Source organism: Athalia rosae, chromosome 4, assembly GCF_917208135.1.
Source record: "Athalia rosae chromosome 4, iyAthRosa1.1, whole genome shotgun sequence".
Classification (NCBI taxonomy): Eukaryota; Metazoa; Arthropoda; class Insecta; order Hymenoptera; family Athaliidae; genus Athalia; species Athalia rosae.
In genome coordinates this window covers 1,227,629-1,252,716 of record NC_064029.1, presented here as the reverse complement: position 1 = coordinate 1,252,716, position 25,088 = coordinate 1,227,629, and the positions used below count along the sequence as shown (strand labels likewise).

Genomic DNA, 25,088 nt, shown 5'->3' with positions numbered 1-25,088 from the left:
ATGCGAAGATATCGGATAGCTATATACGCTGTTTACGGTGCACAAACCTCAGCATGCGAGGCTCTGGAAACTCGAGTCAAGTAAACTCGCAACGCTGCGGCGTAGGACGCAGAAATTGACGACGGTTGTGCCGCCGCTCGTGTGCACCCCGCATCGCTTACCAATTCAACTGCACACCCCATTAATATTCTTCGCAAGTTTCTTCTCCGTTCGTCCGACACTTTGCTATTCGCATTCACACGCATCTACGACTCTTTACACGCGTTGCCGGAATCCTGCGCAGTGTGCGTGAAAAAAATGAGCGACCTGCACCTCGAAAATCTTTGGAGGAAAAGTCGCAGATAATCGTACGAAAAAATGATGCAATAAGATAAAGAGTCGGTCGGCCGCCGTCGTCGGTGGTACGCAGATAAGCGACCGCATCGTTCCGCGGCTTTATAATCGCATCCTGTTATCATCGCTTGGTCAATTTCTCTGTAATCTCGAATACCAGAAAATTTAAACGACGACGCACCGCATTGACGATAAAAAATATTTTCACCGAGATCGCTGTGTACGCGTACGTACGTACGTTGCATACGTGTGTAAATGGACCGCAAGTGCTGCACAGCGACGATCCCACAGCAGCTCGAGATGGTCCGAGGATGCGAGGGGCGGGAGAAGCGCGTGTCATGCGGAATGACGTAATTATAAGCGGCTTCCTCTGCAGCCGTAGCTGACATCATCCAATGTACAATGAGGTGGTCGAAAGTCGAAACGCGCGTACGTCGCGCGTGCAAGTAAAAACCGGGTCACGCCGCCGAGCTATCGTTATTTCTTTGCTTTTCGAATGTGTCGCACTTCTCGATCTCCTAATACAAATTACCCGGGACCAAACGTCTACTCCGATGGAGAATTTTTCGGTTCGGCTTCGAACTATTTCGGAGTTTTGAAAAAGTTGCGCGATCTCGGTCCGATCTTTAGCACGGACGGCGAGTCGTATCAATTAATCCCGAGGACGGTGCGTCGTTACCCTCGCCAAAGAAGAGCTCGGTCGGAACTACGTCCAGATCCTATTCCGCAGGGACGCTCAATCGGCTTCACTTTACGACTGGAAGCTCCTTCGGATAATCGTAATTTTGGACCCGGTCCGCGAAGGAGGTGAGAAAGCACCGCTGTCCTCTCGCCACCCGTAGCAAATAGGCAAATAGGTACAACGGCCGTAGTTATTCTCAGACTTCAGCCTAGTACCGGGGTGAACGGCCAGTTCGTTCTCCCGACTGACGAGGAACTGACTTATCCGTGACTTCCCCCTCAGACACGCGGACCGCTTGCACGTCAAACTTCGTGCGGCTGAAGATGAGGAGCGCCTACTTATGTTACGTTGTACGTATATTTTTACTACACGTAGACGCTCTCGTACTCCGCATCCTAGAGCAGCGATTCGACGGAAAAAAATTTACTCGCCAAGAAGAGCGAACGATCAGCGGGGAAAATAATTTCCATTTCCCTCGACTTTGAAAAGCTTGGGGTACGCAACGAGACGCGACTTTCGATATACCTGTGCAGAGAAATGTGACGGGGTAACGAACAGACCCCGAAAGAATTTCGATACAGTTTGACGATCGCGTGCAGACCCTCGCGTGTTGCGGCCGAGTTTGAAAATACGTTTCGGCGTTTCCAGATGAAATTTCAATAAACTTCTACGCGCCGCATGATCCACGGATATACGAAAATAAATTTCGAAATAGCTCACGTCTCGGTGAGCCCGCAGCATTGCGCTCGCACATTTTACGCGAATATGCATCGAACGCTGATGTTTCCGGGCAGGCGATTCAATCCGGAGAAATGATGAAGTTTACCTCGGAGCAAACACACCCCGGATTCGTCATCCCGGTATTCCGCGAATCGTCTCGGTCGCGAGACAGCGATGCTGCAATAACGGTGAAAAAAGTGATCCAGTCTCACCGAGTCTTCTTCTTCTTCCGACGACCACCGCGTGCGACGTTACCATTTTGTTTTGGATCATCTCGCGACGTGGCTCGTTATCCCTCGAAACGCCCCGTACGCGAGATACGCACACGGGTGCAGATGCGGGTGCGAAGCATCCGCGAACCTTACAAAAGCATCGGTGGAAAGTCCCGCGGGACCCGTTATGAATTTATGGGTTTGTTAACCCGCTGCATCCGCTGCCAAACCTCACCTCTCCACCGTAGAATACGTACGTACATAGGTATACGTCTACGCGGTATTTAGTCCCGACTGTATACACGTATACACGTATATCTGTTGTGTACCCTCGGCGGACTGTACGCTGCGATAGTAGGTACACGTCTAATGGAAGTGCACGTATCCACGTTCGCACGTATGTGCAATTAAGATGCACGTTACGTGTACCGTACGTACGCCGTAGGTACACGACCGTGTGTCCGACTGGCCACCGCAACACCCATTACGATTCGATGTCCGCCTTACGAAAAACCGCACACCGGACAAGGTTCCGCGGTGCAGGGTGAAATGAGAAAAACTGAAATTCGGATCCGATGGAACGATTCGATCATTTCGTCGATTGAGCGGTGAGCTAACTTGAGGAAATATTATCGCGGCGGAGATTTCTCCCCGTTTTAGCCGCGGGACTCTAGACGCATTAGTTTCGCGTGGAAAACTGTCGGGGCTACAAGGTTGCTCGCCGGCGTCGTATTTATCCCTTAAGGACATTCGCTGTACGAAAAGTCACCGACTTCCCCCTCGCAACCACGAGATATACGTTCGGCCACCTTTCTACCTTAACCTTATCTCGTTGTTCTTTAATGGTAACGTATGTTCTCGCCTTTTTTTCGTCTCACCGTATGGAATTCAGACGCCTTCCGAAATGAGATTGGAAAAATATTCGAACCGTAGGTCGCGTGGTCGCCAATGCCGACGTAATCGAATTCTGAGTTTTTTCGGGTTGACGAATAATTAATTCGAGAGTTATCATCGCCCGAAAGATAGCGAGAGTCGAGTTTGGAAAAAAAAAAAAAATTAAAGAATCGAGGATGAAAGGAAAAAAAAAAAGGGAAAAATGGCGAAACGAAAGTTTCGTGCCCCCAATTTGTCGCCCGTGTTTTCCGAATCGCCCGAACTTCCCACTTTGAATTTTTAACATTTAACTTGAAAGTTTGAACGGCAAACCGAGTATACGTATATATACGAAAACCAACTTTTCGCGGATCGACCCAACCGCGTTGGCAAAAACGGTCTTATACGTACAATATATATGAAGAAAAGCCGCGATGGTCGTGAATAAAGGAGACTATAAGGGCGACCGCGAAAAAAGGAGAACCGCTGGAAAGGTACATACCTACCCCCGAGTCGCGTAGCAAGGACCGTCGAAGAGGGAAAGATTTCCCTATACTTTTATACCCACCTATAATACGTTATCGCGGTATAGCTGCACCTGGCGATGAAAAGTTACGTCGATTTTCGGCAAAACGCCTCCTCTTTCGAGTACATTTGGCGGTTAACTTCTTCTTCCCCTCCCTCCCCCCCTTCGCGATATTTATACGCAAAGCCGGTCGATTTATTTATATACCTAGACTTTCGTACTCGTGTACCTTATTTCCAGTAGATGATGCGGTTCCGGCAGTGCCGCGCAGATGTTACTCACTCGCATTACGCCCGGTGTAGATCACGGAAACCCACCCTGTATTTATATCTTTATAGGTACGTACGTACGATACCCGTTATCCGGCGTAAAATATTCGTCCGCAATTTTCGAGCGGGTTGCGGTTTAATTGAGGAAAAATAGTTCGCAACGTGCACGAGATTTTTCGTGCCGCATGATACGCCATGCAAACCGATATGCAGCTAAGGTATGTACGAACGAGCGGCGCGGACTCACATTTCTGATACAATTTTTTGATTATTTATCCTTTTTGTTAACGTCATCGCAGCACCGCTGCGAAGAGGGGTGAAGCTGATCGCGAAGTGGAATAAATTATTTCGGAGTCGAGCGTCGGTAGGTAGGTAGGTAGGTAGGTAGGTACGCGGATATCTGCATGATATGTGAAAGTTGCTTTTCTTTATCAAAATATGTAGAATATTTATGAATCGCGAATTTATTCACGTAAATATTATACGCACACACGCGCGTCGAAAGATAAAACGGAGCTTCGGGCGATTTAGTCGTTAGAGAAGGTAAAACCGTTATTATTTATTTCACCCGGTTTATCAAGTCGCAAGCTCCTCTTTTCTTTCTCCCTCTCTTTCCTTTTCCCTCCCCCTCCCCCTTTTTTTTTATACACAGAAGGATTTAAAGTATACTTTATTCAGCGAAGCGTCCTTCTCGCGAATCAATAATTTCTACTCGAGATAAAAATAGAAAAATAGAGTCCTTCGGCTAATTATTGCACCGTCAAGATTTTCAGTTTCATTTTTTGTCAATGACAAAAATCTGCAAGCTCGGCATGTCCGTCAGTGGAAAATTTATGTAGTAAGAACTTCCGCTCTTCTCAGCCTCGAATTCTGAATCACGTGTACGTAATATGTATCGCGAAAACCTTGGTCGTTTGGCGAATGCGACGAGTCACCTGCGCTGCACCTGGACTCAGGTGCAAAAATTTTTAATTTCATACAACGGGATACTTATTTTATTTTATCCTCGTTAAAACTTTTTCCCTACTCCGTAATACGTCCTTCTGTATTCCGCTCGATGCGATTCTTATCAAAACTTCGAATCAGAAATTTGTGCATTCGTGGAAAAACTGTTTGAAATCGCTGAGTACGGATATCACAACGTCAGTGACTCAAATTTATCCTCCGAAACTGTGTATTCCGAAGATGGGGATATACCGAAAAAAATTCAATGACGAAGCCTCGCTTATCAGTCGATGGAGCGAAATCTTATCGCAAAGATATTACTTAATATACACGTTATACCTATACCGAATTTCGAACTCGAGTTTCGCGATAAACTCCGAGAACCAAATTACAACGATTACCGCGTTATCAATGTTATCCTTCAAAGTTACACAATGTCCAGAGCGACATTTATCCTCAACCAGACTTCGCCTTACGCAGCTTCGAGCAACGTATTGCGTAACGGCGCGAGCGGATTTGATTGCATTTCATTTTCTTCACTCTCCCAATAGTTTTTATTCTTTTTTTAATTGTTTCTTTTTTTTGTTTCTAATTTTTTTTATTGCGTGCATTCGCGTCTGCGGGTATACAAAATGTGGTACGACGGTAACGAAGCATGATACGGACAGTCGGCGAGTATATTACGATTCAAACAATTGAAGTAGGTGCAGCACCGCTTAATTGCAGCCACGTACGTTTGCGAGGTGTGCCTTCTGCGCCCTGATAGCTCGAATAATTTCATCGCTCCCTATACAAGGTATACGACGACGACGCATTATGCGATGGGAACAGAAGAATCGTCGGACCCGACTCTCTTCCGCGCTACATTATATCATACGTCATGCGTTATTAATTCTCCACGCGATTTATTTCACTCTCCTAACGTTTCCGTACTTCTCTCGCTGATAAGATTCAAATTGAAATCAGCCGAGTCGCAAACAACTCCGTATTTCTAGCATTTCTCCGGCACCGCGTTCAACGAGCAATTTATCCCTCATGGGAAAAATTACGCTCGTTTAGACACACGATAGCACGTGTAGGTAAATAATAGTTTAGTAACCCATGGTAGTGTTGTTTATAGCCAACTTCCGGTTTCACTATAATAAAAGTATATAACGCTCTTTTATAGGCGCGTTGCAGCCTCGGTGCATCATTCGTTTTAATTCAATTTTTTCCATCTTCTTTTTTCCCCTGTAATAATTCCATTTTATCTCTCGTTTCGATTTCCGTATCGCACCGCGGCCATTGATCGACGTGAAATTTTTCACGTGCCGTTCCATCGATTCGATTGAATTCCATTTACGGCGCGCGATAATTTTAACGCGACTACTTTAATCGCTGCTATGGGGATCCACCCCACGAGTACCAGGTACTTAATTCAATTGGGCCTTATAAACGAGTACACATAGTCTGCGCCTTAATTGCACTGTGGAACGAACGCCGCCCCGCACGTTATTACGTATCATAGCGCAGCGGTAGGTAATAGCGTTGTAGAGAAACGAGCTGGAGAGAAATAAAAACAAAAAAAAAAAAAAAGAAAAAATGAGAAAAGTGAAGGAAATTAGGAAAAATTAGGAAAAATATAAATTAACGCCGTTATTATATCGGTATTGTTCTGTTATGAGCCAGACTCGTGTCAACGAACTCCAACCATATGTAAACGCCTGCAGCTCAAAGCGTACCTGATGATGGGGCATGTACGTACCTATTTTCGTACATTCCTATTATAATATGGATCGCTGCAGCAGCTGCACATCGAGCCAATTTATTTGTCGATTAAACACCGATGTTTCGGTTATTATTATACAATCCCGCAAAATTCCTATGAAAGCACACGTTCGCGGAAGTATGTAACTCGTTATATTTTTCGCCCGCAGATTCGCATACGCTGCAGCTTCGACAAAAATTGTGAATTTTTTTTTCAATTTTTGTCACCGTTCATTAATTAATAAAAAAAATAAAGAGAAAAAAGCACAGAGTCAACAGGTACCGATTCGCGTGTTCAAATTTCACTTCGCACGGCTTTTCGAATGGGTGGAAAAAATCAGGAAATTCTTTACTCAAAAATACCGGAATCTGTTATTCTTTCTGGAAACGAAAAAACTTGGCGATCGTTACGACCGACGAACGATCTTGAAATTTCCAAAAATAGAACAATTGTCGTCGGCTCTACGGACGGATATGAAAAAATGCTTCGTTGAAAATAATCTTTCAATTATTTCTTCGACATTTCGTAAACAAATTTTTGAGCATGTGTAATCGTACGAGATAACGGTAACTGCAGCAAAATTTATCGCATGTTTACGCACGATTCAGCTTATCCTACAGACATCTGAATTACAACGGTACGAATCCACCCTTAATTTCGTCACGCCTCCGTGCTTCGCTGCTCGTTAAAAAAAAAAAAAAGAGAAGAGAAACAAGGACCCCGTGCATGCACGAATTATTTAATACACTCCACGTCATTGATGTACCTTTGTAAATTGAGTGTACACAGGAGTCGACGATACTTTTAAAATGTCTCAGCGATAAAAATTATCGTACAACGTCATTCTTTGGACGACTGTGAGGGAAAAAGCGTTCGCGAGTGGATAACGTCGATGAGATCGAACGACGATGATCCAGATTCGAAAATAGTTCGTTGTACCACGTGAGTTTTTATACATACGGGCATGTACGACCGCAAGTACGACGAGCAACTTGCAGTTCGTATTATCCTGTCGCGGTTCGATGTTTGCCGTGTACTTTGAACATCAATATGTACATATATGCGCACGTTAATATTTATAGCATAAACACGAACGAAATTAAATGGAATTATGAATGGTTACACGTTATTTATTATTTCCCGTTCGGTTTAACGGTGTGTACGAACAAACATTTATATACCTAATAAGATAAATAACTAACGGGGTATATATATATTTGATGTGAAAAGTCGTACGGGTAGAAGCTCGAAATTGACTCGAGACTCGCCGACCACGCCCCGGCGAAAAGTCGCTCGATAATTTTCCGAAATTATTTGTTTATCTTCGATTTTTCCGCGATTCGAAAATTTTCAATTTTACGAAATTCCGACAAGCTCAGGCAATCGTAGGGGAGGTAGGTGTGCGTAAAACCCGCCTGATTTCGAACGAAGAGCTCCCGCATCCAGTCCGACCGTTTCTCGTAAGGAATCTCTGGCTCCGAGCCAATGTAGGAACCTAAAGTCTCAAAGCTATTTATACCAGAATCTCTCTTCACAACGCGCGCGTTTGTGCAGCGAACGCATCGAACACAGGCCAACCCATACAGAAGCGGCGTTGCATTCCCGATGCGCCCACGAAAGGATCGTCGTCATCAACCGCACTCGCGCACTTAAGAATTATTAATATTGCGCACACATATTCGTAAGAGCTGATCGCATCAAACACGCCCGATAATCACGCCACGTACGACGGTACAGATGAATGAATATATCGCGATAACTCTTGATATTTACTTGTTAATTAGAAGCCGTTCAAAGAACCTCTCAATCGAAGCGACGATATCGTTTTCAATTTGCTCGATTCTTTTATTCATCCCGATTGGTAATTAAACATGGAGACGTACATTTTATAATCGCAGCTGCAGATCGGATTTTATAAATCGAACGGAGGGCGCATTATTTCTGTACACGGTGAATTGTCAGCGATCCGCAACGCGGTATTAATTGAAGCGCATTCGCTCGCCTGACTCATAATCTGGCAGGCGGTGCGCTCGGTTTTTAACCGCGTGCAGGAAAACAATTCAGCGAATCGAGCGAACAAAAGCGCGAGTAGAAAAATCCACTGGACGTACGACCACCGACACCGTTTTTGGTTGTGCGGTGTAGAAAAATTTTTCACTTGTACATTACAGTTTACACGAAGCCAACGCGCCATCCGCATTCAATGAACGTAGCGTGAGGTCATCCGCCTTTACTTGGTACGTAACAATGTGTACTTTAGAGACACTTCGCCGCAGAGACTGAAGATCCTGAGTCATTCACTTATTATTATACTCGAGTCTAGTCACTTTTCAACTCACTGGATGCTCTTCATTACGTTATACATCTAACCAGCCACCCTGTTTGGCCAAACACGACCATTAACGAGGAGCTTATCCATTCAACGTGTACTTTATTTATTTCGGAGCGTCGAATCGTTCGTTATTTTTCTTTTTTTTTCTCGACAACGGATCGATAGATTTTCGCCAATTTCCACGAGGATCCCCGTATCGGCTAAACGACCCGCTTGTTTCTCGTTTTCTGCTATCGATCGGGGGTGGAAAGTAGACGCCCTTTGATCCCTCGTCATCGTTGATTGACTTCCCTGAAATCGAAGGGTTTACCTTTGACCCCTGTTCGCGACAATTTGGGTGTGGTCGTTCGACGTTTCGGACCACTTAAAATCCGGAGCTTTTGCTCGACCGGGGTCTCCGCGCAATTCGTCGTCTCGCGCGATGAATTTGTCAAAGATAACGCCACTTCGAAGCGGTCGTACGCCACCTCTTTTTCGGTCGACGTTCACCAGCCATTTTCGCGTTGTGCGAAGAGCGAACGCGAAGGAGGGTTGTACGGAAGGTACGACGGGGGTTGTTGTGTATATTCGTTACTCGGATGGCGGCAACGCGGACGCAAAGGGCGGAAGGGCTACGAGGGTACGCAGATTACAGATAACTCGAATCGGTTCGAGGCCGCAGGCCCTCGCCCTGTAGTACGTGGAAATATACGTGTATCGTTAGTTTTATTCGCGCATTCGAAAAGCCAACATCGTGAATTTCGCTTCCATACTCGGTCTGATTCTATTACCTCGTGCCGCACACGGTTCGCTCCGCAGGCTACAAATGCGACCTGAAAATTGGAGATCATCCGCACCGGATGGATTCGCTGGGATTTCAATCAAAAATTTATCTCGTCAATTTTGAGCAGAAGGTGAAAACGAATCGACGAGAAAGTCGATCGGAATAATAAAATATTTTCTATGTTTTCAACGATTTGAATAAATACTTTTCCAGAGAAAAAAAAAGATGACGGAATCGAAGCGGCGCCGACGTCGAATCGATCAGATTTTCATAAAATTCCGATCCAGGGGGTGGCGGGTAAATCGGAGTAGAAAATCGCGCGGGGGTGCGCGTAACGGCATACGAAATGTTCGGTGATGAAAAATTATATCGCGACGCTGGAAATCGAAGGTGTATTCAGAGTCCAGGGGGTGTAGGTGACGCTCGGATGGGGGCGGGATGAAATACATCGATTTGATCGCAGCTATTGGTCGCGCCTAGCTTGTTGCGTTGTCGACGCGGTTAACTCTCGACGGAATTTCACCCTCGGGGGTGTTTCCGATTCCCCTTCTTTTATAATGGGAAAAAAACTCGAGCCACCACCACCCCCATCGCCGCTACCACTCGAAGAAATCCGAGGGCCCCTGAAAACAGCTTGTCCGCAAAAGTCAGACGACATAACGAGACGAGGAAATGATTCTCGAGACCGTACGTGGTTTTAGTTTTCCCTGAAAATATACGTGTACCCACATCATGCGATATTCGCAATATTCTCTCTCTCTCCGAAATCCCGCGTATCGAATCGTCTCGAAAACTCTGGGCAAAAATCTTACGAGTTCGACTCGTCGAGAAAAGGAAGAGCTGTTCGCTTTTGGGAAGGGTGGAAAAATAAAACTGGGAGTAATTTTTTGTTTTAGACCACCCCGAGTTGTTTCCTCGAAGGGTTTTCCACGATATTCCTGTCCTTGTGCGGTACAGGGTGTAAGAAAAGTTATGCTCACTTCACCAGGTGTTCGAACAGTTCGAAATTAAAGAAAATATAGCTTCAACTTTTCTGAATAGCCTTGCGAAATCAACCTTGGCCTCCGGCTTTGGGTATATTTTTTTTAACGGACGTGAGGTTCGAATTCGAATCGGTAGTTCGGTTCGTTCCTATTTCTCAACACCCTGTATTTATACACACCGTATAAACTAGTTCCCCAAGTGTAATACGTACACACGGTGCGTAAAAATACGATTGTGAGCCGCACATGGCCTGGTAATAAAAATTAAGAGATTTCACGCGTTGGTTTCTAACGCTCAAATAATTAGACATTGTAAAATATACGTCTCGATAAAAATCCGAGATAAGTCCACCAGTGCTCCGGTCGTCGTCAAGTTCAATTTCTAGCTGCGGCAGCGACTCGCAGCAAAATTTCATAATCACCACTTTCGCCCAAAGATTCGCATTTTCAGACTTGTAGCCAGTTTGAGGGGTGAATTTGTTGGTGTGTATTCGGTTTAGGGGTGCATCTGTTTGTTTTTACAATTGTCTCGCTTATTTTAAATTTCTAAATCAATCCATCTATAAAATTGATCGAGTTATCGCCAAATTCTTGCTTTTTGGAGCAAAAAAATTGAGATATCTTAATGGGAAAAATACGTAGCTCAATTTGTTCAACGGATTCGTGTTTCCGTGGTCGAAATTCACTGGAAAAGCATCATACGATCGATTTGGCCCAAAAATCGAATGTTTTCTTTGGTTTTTCTACGGTGATTTTGCCTATTTTTAGAACAGGAATCCGAATCCAAAAGCCAAATTGATCTAGCTGTCAAAAAGATCGATTTTTCATGAATTCGTCGCTCTAAAAAGCGAAGAATCCGGATTGGTTTGGGACCGGCTCAAGTGGGTCGATGAATCGCTGCTTCAGAGGTCATAGAAGTACAACGTTGTGTATATTCTCTTTCTCCCTTCGCTTTTTTCCTCGCAGCGATAAGCGTACAATCCGTAGAACATGAACGGTGATCGAGCGAGCTAATCATGTCACTTAAATTAGATAACTCGGTCCTTCTAATTCCGGTTAATTTACTTCATACCTCATAGAACTGTTTCAATTAGTTCATCCAGACTATAGGAATCGGTAGGTATATTTTACACGTCGTAAATATGGTTGAAAATGTTTTTTTTACACTGTATTCTTCTGCCTTTGAAACAACGGAAGTGAAATAGAAGAGAGAAGCAGGTGAAAGAGAGGGACGAGAAGTGGTGTAGATTTTAACCTGCGATAAACGACGCTGAAATTTCAATTTTCTCCTCGTTTGTCAAGGGAGTTATACGTAGGAGGTAGTCGCTGTCGACCAGCTCGCGTGGTGGGTCTTCGTACGGACCGGAATAATTTCTGCCCCGATGCAGAAGATCCCTCGGGGTTTCCGGAAAGCCGTCTACCAAATTTACCGCGAAATAACAATGTGCTCCGATTGCCTCCGCCGTACAGTTACGATACAAGTTCAATAAATTATTCTGATTCCCGCACATATCATATAACTGTACGTATTAATCCCCAATTAAAATTTTAACAACAAATAATCGATGGAAAGTTAATTGTAATCACGTTTTCGCAACGAGTAACTGAATTACGTCGCTAATTAGCTCGTGTAATGATATCGCGCTCGTCCTTACGGGTGTATTTTGTAATACCGAGTTCGTGTCATGGAATTTTATTCAACGGCGAACTGGAATATTCCCGTTATTACGCAAAGATGATGACGGTTAAATTGAACCGATTAATATGCATATTTGCAACGAACGATTATTGCGGCGAGTCAATAACTTTTGTGTAAGTCAACAATTATCCTCCCTCTATTCAAACTGTAACGAGAATGATGTGAGAAAAAAAAAAAATAAAAAGCCGAGTCAAAAGAAGAGAGGAAGATATCGCAGCGGTGCACCCGTCGCCAAACCCTGAGAAAATGGGCGGAGAGCAAAAATGAGATAGAGAAATAAAATGAAGAGAAAAGCACTCTCGGAGCCTCGGCAAATATAAATACTTACCTCCGCAGGAGTATAGGTATCAAGAGGGAAAAGAAAAAGAGGCGAAATATCGGCAAACAAAGAAAGCTCAGCCTCGTCGGCGGAGGGGGTGCTTTATATATCTGCTCCTTACCTTTTCTCCTCTCTTCCGCAACTATGATACAAAACAGAAGTGAAAAATGAAGAAAAAAAAAATACAAAACATATCACAAAAGAAAATTGGCAATGATCCGGAATCGTCTCCGAGCTACGTACCCATACAGACTTGCGGATGCAGAGGAAGAGGAAAAACGGTCGACGATTAAAACCGAGAAGCGGTCACATGCGAAGGGGAAAGGAATCGGAGGAGCAACGCGAATGGAAAAACTATCCGGGTTACGGGTATTAGCCCCGTGAACGCTGGATTTACTAAAAGTGAAATGCTGTAGGCACCCTGACGTCACGACCCCGCAGAAACCGTCGCCAAGGTAACGAACACCTAGCTCACGCATTCACGCTAGTGGGGTGGATTATGTTACCCTTCAAAAACCGCGCGTTTCGCCGTGCCTCTCGCTTCTTTTTTTCGTACACAACTCGGGCGTGCATAATGCAGACGTGCGGAGTGCACCGCGAGGCGCCCGCGGTACGCTTTTAATTCGAAAGATGCGAAGAACACCCCGCGGTGAATTTATGTACAATCGAGCCACGGTGTCTTATAATTTCAAGTGCTGCCCCAAAAATCAATACTTCGTCATAGGTGGAAATGGAAAGGAAGAGAAAAATCGGTGCCGGACAAAAACAGTCGGGGGGATGATGTTTCATTTTCCTTTTTTACATCGTTCGGGTTTCTTTCGCCTCGCGAGGATTTACTCGTAAAGTGGAAATAAAAGAGATATGAAAAATTGAAGGAATGAAAATATTTGAGGCAAAAAAGCTCACTCTTACGAACACCCTGTATAATGAGGTTTTTATAGCCACAATACGAGAGCGACGCGTATATATCTATAATATATAATACACCTAAATATGGTTGACAGCTGAATGGACCCGATTCATCGTGAACGGTCCATAGCCCTGACAGATGTTATACTCCCGACGACGTAGAAATAGGTATTATACGTAACAAAAAGATTGAATAAAAAGAATAAAAGAAAAAAGGAAATAAGTAAGAACGAGCGGTATAACGTGTGGGCAGAGAAGATTCGAAAAAGAATAAAATAGAATCTGGCGAGAATAGGGAGAACGAGGGACGTTTTAATCGAAACGCATCTTCTCGACCCGATAATGATTACGCCGAGGACTGACCGTCGTCCGGAATCTCCGCCGTGTTCGGCTCGGACGTCCAAAATGATCCGCGTAGCTCCGAGAAATCTGAATAGAAAATAGGGAGAACGGACGAGCTCAGATATCCACGGAGTACGAACACCGTGTAGTTCCACCGATACGTATACGCGGCAAGGAGATAGTAAATAGTAATTCATCACAGCCGTAACGTACAGTCCTCGTTATACAGAAGGAAAAGGGGAATCTGAGAACCGTCGAAGACGCGAGAAATCGTTCCCACAAAGAGATTTGAACGGTCGGAACTCTCAGAGACTCGAATAAATTATGTAAATACTTATACCAGGCGTATACCCGGTGTATATTGTCTTCAAATTTATGTACATGTGCCTCTACCTAGGCGTGGGTGGGTGTGCGTTGGCCATTGCACGCTAGTATCCGTACATGGGTAATTATGTTCACGAACTCTCGTAGACGGCGACCGGCGAACGACCGACCGAGAAAGGGATTGAAATCTTATCGAACTGAGAACCACGGTGCCCAGCATCCAACTTTTAAAGATGAAAGTGACCCGCCCCGGGTCCCGAAGCAACGCGCACCGTCCTCTCTCCCGACCAGGCGCATCCTTTCTCTCTCCCTTTTCTCACACTTGATTCTCCTCCGTCTCCTTCTTCTTCTTCTTCTTCTTCTTCTTCGTCTTCTCGTTCGTCGGTTCTCAGATCTCCGTTACTCCCACGCAACAAGACTGCCGAACGCCCGATACTGTGCCGATGCTGATTTCGACGCGATGCTCGCCCGCTCGCCGCCGCTACACCCCGAAGTTTAACGTCCCGAACGAACCTCCCTGCGGCTGAAGTTTACCCCCCCCGTTCGATTCGTCCGTTCGCTCGATCCTCGTCCGTTGAAATCCTCGATATCCACAATTTTGGTACGTCCGTTATTGGAACGTCACGGGTGGATAATAAGGGAAGACGAAATATTGTAACAAAATTTACGAGCAGCCTTCGCTTCTTTTCTCGTTGTTTGAATCTGTTTAGTCTCGAAGCTGATGCACAGCTGGTCGGTAAGCTTTCCGCTTTAAATTCCACCTCGTCAACACCGTTGGATGAATATCAAATTTCCTATACGAACCCAAGAGCTCCGTCCATCGAGTCTGCCGCCGCTGCTGCTCGTAAAACGCCGTGGTATTCACGAGGAGGTTCACCGCCGAGAAAAACCTCATAATGTTATACAAAATGAGTGCGACTTCCTCTCGATCGAATAACAACGCTTACCGAACTCACCGCGATTCGCTATTGCCTTACGAGAGCTGTGCGCGCGCGAGAGGAAACGCGTCGAAGCTAAACAAATAATTGCGAATTCTTTGTAGGGAATGTAAAACAAAGAGGAGGATTAATCGGCGGGGCGGGAAAATTCGTAGAATATTTGCCAACGGATCGAGCCGAGTATGAAGTACGAAGAGTCGATGACACAAGGAGCGTTCTTTATGAACGTCGGGTGGAATGCAAATTTCTTGGAAATAAGCGTGGTATCGAGCGCCGGAAGGCGTACCCCAACATCTCGCCATGATCTTCCTCCGGCTCTCGCCGCAGACTTTGGAATCTTCTCCCCCGTACGATCCGGGGTCTTCGGAGCTGAAATCTTGGATCTTCGAGGAAAACGAGGCAGCTGTGCATCTCGGTTCCAACGGAAACAAGCCTCGCCGACACAAGCCTATGGGGGAATTCTGATTACGAGTGGGCGACGACTCCGATATAATCCAAGAGAAATATCCTCAGTGGGGAACCAGACGAACCGAGGTACCGAGGACAAAGGCGTCTAGAGGCAACTCCGCAAGTCCGTCGTCGCCATACTGGCATTCACTTTGCTTCGGACGGTTCGGTTCAGTCTCCGCTCAGCAGTACGCGAGGAGCGTTCGCCTGTCGTGGATGTGGATTAACGACGGCTCAACGTCGTTGGTTTTATCGAACCATTTTATCGAGCGAAATTGTTCTTCCAACTGACTTTGCGAAAAAAACAATCGCCACCCAAAGACTCGTTTCTTATCCTTTAGTTTTTTTTTTCCTCCTTCCGTTCCCTTCGTTCTGTTCATCTCGTCCATTCGAATCGATTCCTTCTCTCTCGCCTCATACATTCGTTGCTTCTTCTCTGAATTCGGTTTTCCAAGTGATAATTGTGCGATTTACACACACACACACACACAAGTTTGTTCGTTCGTGTTTCATAGAGGTGAACAGTGCGAGATTCCCGAGGATTTTCCAAAAACGCCATTCAAACACGGTGAGAATTGACAGAAAATCGAAATTTTCCTCTTCTTTTTTTTTCCAGATCGTTTTCATCATCTAGATATTAACGATGCGGCTGCGACGATAACCGCGTATCAAGCACTGCGACTGAACGCACGCGATTCAATCAGACGACGTAATTTCGTCGTGCGCGTTTCGTCATTTAGAGTCGGACGTGGCAATTTACGTTCAATGAAAACGTTTGCATCCATTTAATAAATGCAAGAGAACCGGCAAGACGTCGGTACACCGGAATTTCTGTGACCCACTTTTTACTCCACTTATATGTACGTACGTACGTACATAACGTACGTAATTTAGACGACGTGCGAGAGACGGGGAAACAATTTATGGCATAATGTTAGGCCGCACACCTACTACCTCCGGAATTTATTTTCTCTTTTCTCGGACCTTCTCTGCGCTCCGCACGTGATCATTTTTTCGCTCCCCTTGTCAAGCGTTGCGAAAAATTCAGCGAGCCACGTAGAACGCGAAGAGATCCGGAGATATCGCAGTTTCATTGAATCCGACGTTCATTCATGCGCCACATTCGATATGACTTTATTTCGCGTTATCTTCGGAATTCAACAAAGTGGACGAGGAATGCGGTGCACTCGTTCCGAACATGCGATTGGTCCGTTCGTCCGTCTGTGGTAGTTAAGAATGTCTCGGCTGCACACTGCAGTGAAATTCAAGTAGCGACTATTCTCGTTACCTCCTCACGACGACGACGACGATGCCGCTCCACGTCCCTTCTCACGTCAATTCAAATGGAACTTTTCAATTAATTTCACTTACGGTTGTGGTCCGACTAAAGGGCGCGACCCCCATTAGCGAAGAGCGTACGTACATCCAGAGTATGTAACCCTAAGTACATCGTACGTACACCGAACAGTTTGACCAACAAGCGCTCCTCAGCAACGGCTCTCCGTACGGTTCGTTCGGTATTGACTTTGAAAAAATTCATCTCGTCCCGTTTCCATTCATCGGCAGAGAGATACGTCACGTGGAAAAATAGATTATAGGAAGCGCACGCAGCTGATACTCTTTCACGATTTAGATCACGTTCGTTTTCCCCATCGATTCGACGAAATTAGGGTTCTCCTTCTTCTTTGTCGCGTGTAGAGAGAGCGAACGAGGGAGAGAAACAACCGGGGGTTTGGGTCAGCTGGTCGATGTTAAAAGGTGTAGTCCTGAGGTCCCCTCTTTGTATACTCCGGGATCACGCGTTGTGTGTGCTGTGCCGACAATGAAAAGAAAAAGAAGAAGAAGAAGAGGAAGAAGAAGAAGAACTGAAAAAAGCAATCTCTTACTGCAGTAGGAAGCTCGGAGCTTCTCTATTCTCGTAAATTCGACGGCAAACAAGAACGAACCGAGGCATCCTCGTGCCGACATTTTAGCGCCGTTCTCAGAAAAATCTCCTCTCTACTCCTGCCGTTTGCTCCCGCTGTTCCTTTCGGAAGGAAAACTTCACGCGATTCCTCGAGCTACCTGAGCCCGGAGAACCATCTGCCCTTGGAACGGGTCCTCCTCTAATATCCCTCGAGCCTCGGGTTTGCAGGTATAATCACCGTCCGAAACGTACGCTGCCAAATTCGTTACGGGACATTGAAAATTCTTCTTCGGCGTGGATTCGATTCCGAATTTCATCAGCCTCCATTCCGAGACTCGGGACTCGTTACTATATCCACGTGTTGGACGTTTTCAAAAAATTGCCCAACGCCGTGTGCCCACCGCGATGACTAACGGCGTACAAATACGATAAATAAATTTATCGTTTCACAACCCATAGAATTACAATGAATGAACGAATAACGAACAACCATATGCCTCCTTTCAAACGTACCTACGACTTGTTTTCCGCTGTGTGCAGGTAAATATAAGTAAACTCATGCAGCGGCGGCAGCAGCAGCAGCGGTTCGTCGTCGTTCGGTTAGCCTTTGTTTGAATAAAATTGGGGTACCATACCTCGTCAACGAAGCGTGCCATGTGGCCATTACACGGGTTTGCTTTCCCGTAAATACACACGTCATTACGATACCGTCCCCGTTGTACGTTACGCTCGACGTTCAATGGGTTTATTCGAGTAATCCCGTAGCTAACTGCAAAACTAAATTTACATCGCTACAATTCCACGTACAACGGGAAAAAAAGAATTATCGCTCACGAGGATCTCCCTATTTTACAAACATATTTTATGGGGGTCGCGCGGAGTGGGTGACACTCGTTGTTACACGTGATGTTCGAAAAGCTAATTTATCGGGATGCGGGTGGTGGATGCTGTACACATTCTATTCGCCCCCGAGCTTCCTATCCAACACGCTACTAGGATAACGAAACGTTCGGGGCACCGGGCCGTTTCTCTCTCTCCCTCTCTCTCTCTCTCTCTCTTCGGTTTCGTGCCGATGATACCCACTATACGTGGTCAAGTTTGGGCAACTTTTAACTGCAGTTTAACAGTCTTTGGAATTTATTGCCCCTATACACGCTGCCCTCTACCGTACTCGGTATCCTATAGGTACTTTACGTGACTAACTCTCGCCTGAAAAGCGGAAAATCTATCCCCGCCTCCCCCGCGTTCTCTAGTTTTTTACTCTCCATATTTGTTTTTTTTTTTGTTCAGTTATTTAGGTACAAATGCAGGAGAATGCGGTTGAGATTGGAATTTTTCTTTCCACGAGAGTGAAGAATTCCCGTTCGAAACGCACGCGATAATTGAGTCGCCGTTACGGAAAACGGAACGCCGTTGAATAAATTATCTACGTATTCGTACGAAACTACCCGCGTCGAGTAAATATCGTTGTTGAATTCGCAGTGTACGAGAAAGGTAACGACGAAGTGAGGTGACTCGGGAGACGGAGAGAGCGATATCGTCGGAGCCTAAATCAACCCCTATTTTACCCTCGCGTTGAAGTTCAACGGATCCATAAGCGAGCCTCGCTTATACGAGAGCAACGCGGAGAGAGAAACTATCCCTTCCGCCGAGTGTTCGACAGCCGACTGATAATTTAAAGCCGTCCAATAGCTCGTCCATCTTCATTGTTATTGCATCCTGCTGTGTGTCGTACACGCCTGTATCGTAACTTGAGTTTTTATGTTGCGTTAATTAATTTCTCGATGGGATATTATCGACGTTGTCACGATATCGCGTTAGGCGTATAACATAATACAGCGTGCGAACGGACACTTGGAATTATCAATATATCACGCCGTGCGCGATTCGCGGTTAATATTCACCGCGTACGGCCAACGAAGCAACCGATTACGGTTTGGGTAACGGACGATGCAGCTACATGGGATGTTACGCGTAGGGTGGGGTAAACTTTGGGGAAACGATGCGATTCCATCGATCGTTTCGTCGTTGAAATATACAAGCGACATTCAAATGACATTTCGGTAGGTATACGAGCGAGCGTAGTGTAATATCCAAAGTACATACTCGCTGAAATTCGCCATTTCGTTGGGTCTTGGAAATCTATATTTGTTCTGGGCGAGAACCAACTCTCGGGGGTGATCCGGCGTCGCCGGCGCTCCGCTGTGTTGCTCCTGGAAAAACAGCGCGGCTGTTAAAAGAGAGAAATGACAAACACGAATGGAAACCGAGAAAGCAAGGGAATCGCGAGTAAAAGCGACGCGAATGAATTTCACGGTATAAAACGCTTGGAGGTAAAACTCGGGTATTGGATTCATTTTCAATCGGATTACGCTATGAATTCTCCGTTAATTACAAAAGGCCAGATTAACCGCGCGTTTCACCTCGTATATGCGTCGCTACGTGCTGTGAAATTTTTTACCCCATGACTTTTCCATTTTTCTATTCATTTTTCCTTTATTTTTCACCGCTGCGGTAAATCACCCCCGAGCCGTTCTCATTTTCAGTATCATATGATAAAAATAAAACGCTGCACTACCGCCACTACTTCTGGGTATACAAAAATTTTTTAAAGGTCGACCGTCACCGCCACGTTAGCGGCGACGGCGAGTATAACGTCGTTATTTCCGGTTCCGGTTTTACCCCAAAGGGAAACTCGCTCTGTCAAAATAAACCGCCGTTTCAACGCTGTGTACATACGGCGCCATGAGGGGGTTCGGTCTAAATTTTTATACCACAATATACATCGCAATAATCTACAAATGAGAATATGTGACGTCAAATTTCCTTGTTCGGTTTTGTCTTTTTATTTTTTATCTCCGCATTTCCCCAATTTTCTTCTCCGTATCTCCAGCAGCGATCATAAAATGGATAACTTCCCTCATACGTGCGACAATCTTTGAAAATCATAAACTCGCACCGTTGTTATACCGCGATAACAAAACCTCCCTTGAATTTCCATCTCCAAGCCTAAATCGGCTCACGAATAATGGCGATTCAGGTCTGACTCGCCATTAGAAAAATTTAGATGTGCAGTAGTTGAAATTTATCGATATCCATTTGAATAGAAGCGAGGTATTGTCTGCGGACTTTCGTACAAGGTGGTTCTGATCTTCTCCGGGTTATACCCGAGGCGTGTGAATGAAGTCCAGTGTTCGAGAAGTTATGAATGGAGGAGGTAACTCCCGGGTACTTTTTCATACGTATTTTACTGCGGCCCGTTCCTAGCCGCTGTGGCGGTGCTGGCTGTTGCCGCGACCGGCTCTCAATTCCTGCACCGTACAACGTTCACCTTATGCATCCATGCGCATTCGAAGCGCAACATCGCAACGCTGCTGACCGCAGGTCGCATCAGCTGCACCAGGGCGAACGCATCGCCCACGTTGTATGTGTAACACCGGAACCAGGCTTACCTGGCGTTCGCGATCGTCGCCATTATATTTTCATAATTCTGCGGTCTACGCGTGAAACGGCGCTCGTGCGATTCCCTCTGAATTATCGTCATCCGTGCGAATCGCAGCATCGCGCATATCGTCAACGATTCATTTATCGCCGATGGAAAGAAATCGCGGTGATCAATTTCTACGTAAAAACTAACGACGACTGTTCTCCCACGAATCGTCGTGAAGATCTTTCACCTACGGAGCGCCTACTTTCGGTGCCCGATGCGCACCGCTACCGCGGAGATCCGCGGTTTGTTTTGGGGACCAGCGCGGCGCCTCGCGCGTGAATCACCGATAAAGTCTTAAACCCGGAGTCAATATAATCGCGAGTGTCTATTTTTAGAACGCGTAAGAGTCGCTGCCGCTACCACCGCTCCCTCCGAGCTAGGCTAAAAATCAGCATCGGCGGCAGAGGCAGCGGCAGCGACTACGGGGGGGAAATCGAGACCGACGGATGAATCATTCGACACCGCAGTATAACTTCTTCTCGTAACTTCTTCTTTTTTTTTTTCCCCCCTCCTTTTTTTCGCTCTCGCAGTTCGTCTTGGTTTTCGTGACCCGCGGCGAGCGAGTACCTACACACTCCTCTCTTCTGTACGACGATCACGACGGACGTAAAAGTATATATACATATATATACCTATGTAGATCACGCGATAACCGAATGAGATGGAAAATCCACTGCGAAGATCCGCAGATGTGACCCGCCCGATGTAAAATTGATCTCCGAATGTAACGGTGATCTCTTCTTTCTCTTCTACTCGTAATAGATCAGCGGGCAACGCGTCCCGCGATATTTTCGCAGTCCTGTTATCCTCATCTTTGGTATTTTTTCATCGACCTACACCGTACGTTTTGCGAAACCCACGCTAGACTCGATTTTTAAATATTTTAAATATTTCGATGAACCCACACTTACGCCGCTGGTCGTTTTATTAATATTTCTCCGAGGCGGAGAACATCGGACGCTAAAAGCACACGTCCTTCGTCGAGCGACGATCGAACGGGAGGGTGGTTCGCCAGCCTTTGTGTCGCGAATAAAAAGAACGAGGTATTGTGTAATCTGGTCGTTAATAAGGAGGACGCGCTAATCTCTCGAACAGATCGAAATAAAGAATAAATCCAGGTGCGCCCGCCCTAACCGTATTCTTTCCTTTTATTCAAATTTTATTACCTCACACGTGGGATATCCGTATTGAAATTTTTACGTAACGTTATTTTTCGAGGGGGGACCGTAAATCAGGTGCGATACACACCTTATAACGCGGCGTATCATTTTTCCCCCGCGACCCATACGCGAGGTCCCCGAAATTTTATGTGCCTTTTATTGTACTCCGTATAAAGCGGTGGCTCCTCCAAAATTTTCGCCGAAGAATAGACAGACGGGAGAAGGTGTACGACGATGTCCGCGTAGTCGTACGCGGGGTGTGCGCGACGTCCGTGCAACAACGGGGTGTCGTACGGAAGAGCGGGGGTGTCGTCGCGGTGTTCCACCAGTGGAGGGAACGTGTGGGTTAAGAATTACGGTGAGACGAGGAAGAGAAACAACCCCGCGCATACTTCTGGGGGTTTTCTTTTTTTTTTTTTTTTCGAGCATCTCCTCTGCAGCTCGGTCGACGGCTTCGGAAATCCGATCTCTTTACCGCGCGTAACGTATCGTCTAGCGTTTCCACCCGAGTATCACCGCCGTTGTGGTTCCCATTTATTATATTCACATGCGCTACCTACCCTAGCCCATTAACAACGCCTCGAATCCTTCGCCTCCGTTCGAACATTGATTTCTCGCTCGTCGTTTCTTCAATCTTTCGCCTTGCGAACGTTCGTTGCATTTCCATTTCCATTTCCATTTTTTTTTTCATTTTTTCCGCTCTCGCGACATCGAGGGACTCGTCGTTGTGCGTGTACTCAGCGATTCGGAGACGTGGGACGCGGTGATACGATGAAAAATCGACTCCGCTATCGAATCCGAAGGATGTGTGAGAAAATTCTCGGGATACGCGGTGAACGAATCGCGAAGATTATATTGCATTGTTCGGTTTGATCTTTTGTCCGTGTAAAACCGTAAGTGCGACGACGAGGAGAGAAAGACGTACTCGTACGGCTGGCGTCTACGTGGCGACGACACCGACGCGCCGACCAGACGGTTTCTGCAGTCTTATCTACACTACACTTCGCCTTGACTGTCGTACATACGTATTCTTCCATGTTCCCACATAAATTATACGAAACTGTATCTCTACATTTGTGTTCGCGTTTGGTCGTATCCACGAGAAGTGGCGCCAACGATAACTCGAGGTTCGACGTCGAATCGACGCGTAATTCGGATTCACATACTTATCCCGAATGATCGATGCTCGGAGGAATTGGAAATTAGCACCGGAAAACGAAAGTGGAAAAACGTATATAACGAGAGGAATTTTCTGCCTCCGCGATGGCGCTAAACTTAGAGACCATATCGTGCTTTCGTTCGCTTGGCTAGAGGCCAAAGACACAGTCATCGGCCCACACCTCTCACTTTTCCACGTTTGTATTTTTAAATCTTGAATAAAAAAAAAAAATTGTTTTACGCTCGTCCGATTTAACTTTTCCGCGACCCCGTCGTCGTCACGAATATCATCGATAATCGCGACTGCTCGAGGTAAAATTGCCGTCAAAAAATAACAACCGCGACGCAATCGACGCTCTCAGTATTCAACCCCATAGGTAGCAAAGGTGCGTCGAAAACACTTTCCCTGAATTTGTTTGACCGAGGAGTTTTATCTGCACTTATCTTATCCGAGGTACATATACCATATGGAGATAATTATGTGAACCGGACCGACCGACCGTCCAGGTCGATCGTACGAACGTCGGATGATCCGGTTCGATAAATTTTTTTACGCCGATGCGAGTAAGAAGATTTTACGGTCGAGTCAATTCCGATCGAAGAGAGAGAAGGGATAAATTTTGATGAAATAATTATCGGTGAAATCTGTGGGTATAATTAGCTACCGTGCAGGGTTAACTCGTCGGGTCGAAGGGGTGGCACCTGCCGCCAGTAACCATTTCGCGGGTTTCGCAAGCGGAGAGAAAGCGATATGTACGCGGAATGGAAGTGTGTGCGCGCGGGTGTACACCTATAACTCGGGGGTGTTATTGATCTGTCTTAGAATTGGTAACCTGATCGATGTTGCTATTATGGCATTCCCCGTGGGAGAAGAAGGCGAAGACGAAGACGAAGGTGGTGGATGTGTTTGTGCGGTAAATGTTCGGGGGCGGCGTATCTCGTGCGGCACTGGAAAGCTCCTCTTCCTCGTCCCATTTCTCGGTGTATTACGTACACGGGCTACACACGTGAAGGAGTTTAGGTATAAATATGTATTGAACGCGACGACGACGATGATGTATCGCCCGCGTCGGTGTACGTTCGCTCTATTAATAGATGAGCACGCTGGCTCTATTACTTTTGATTAACTTCATTGCTTGCAGGCCAACGACATTACGCGATAACGCCAGCGCATACACAACGCAACCACCGATCTAAATATGAGAAGTATAATATTTTAATTGGCTTCAATCTTCGAACGACTTTATTTTTTTTACACACGATATTACGTTGCGTCAGTTTTGCGCAATCGCACCGTTGGCATAGTTCGGTAAAAGTTTTCCTCAAACTTCGTTCTTCCTCCCCTCCTCCCAAGAATACCCGAAAAGACCTCTGGGACGCGCCACGCGGGGAATCTCGATCCTTTTACCACTTCGACTCCTACAAAAGCAAATCGCGGGCTGGGGTTCCACCCGTACGTGAATCGAGGCTCGCACACTCGCCGCTATTTCCTCGGTATGGTCGTTGTCGATGTCGCTACAAAGAAAAACTTTTATTCCCTCACCGACTCCGAACGGTGTAAAATAGAGAAGGGTCGTTCTCCCGGAATCTAGGGGATTATAAACAACCGCCCGTATATATATCGCTCGGGAATCATCCCTCGTCGCGATTCGCACTCGGAAAACTTTCTACTTTTTTTTACTCTCCGTATTTATTTTATTAATTTTTTTCAATTTTTTACTTTCTCTCTCTCTAACGTTTATTTCCGGCAATTTGTCGAGGTTTTTCTCTCTTTCGTCGCGGATTTCAATTTCCGGTTCGTTCGCCCGGTCGAGTTGACAGGTACGCGCGACGCTCCGACGGATTTATTCGTCTCTTTCAACACGCGGGGACATAACGATATAAATCGTAAAATTTCATCGGGATTTTATCATCGTAATACTAACTTCGTTCCGCGGCGTTGAGACGCCCTTAGAAATATCTCCGCGACGATCGTGCGCGAGAAAAATTTAATGAACCTCACACGTGCAGA

At 45.9% G+C, this 25,088-nt stretch overlaps 1 protein-coding gene across 3 annotated transcripts in view; it reads left to right on the top strand.

The window, feature by feature from the left end:
- Window positions 1-25,088, top strand: part of LOC105687524 (dystroglycan 1-like) — a 60,558-nt gene that overhangs the window by 12,545 nt on the left and 22,925 nt on the right. The window contains exon 1 of one of the 3 annotated variants that reach the window (XM_012403239.3): window positions 15,184-15,931. The exons of 1 other annotated variant lie outside the window; for it this stretch is intronic. The gene's annotated coding sequence lies outside the window, so the exon portion shown is untranslated. Of the gene's footprint in view, window positions 1-15,183; window positions 15,932-25,088 lie in introns of those variants that run through there. One more of the 3 variants, XM_048654605.1, reaches the window with a different exon arrangement.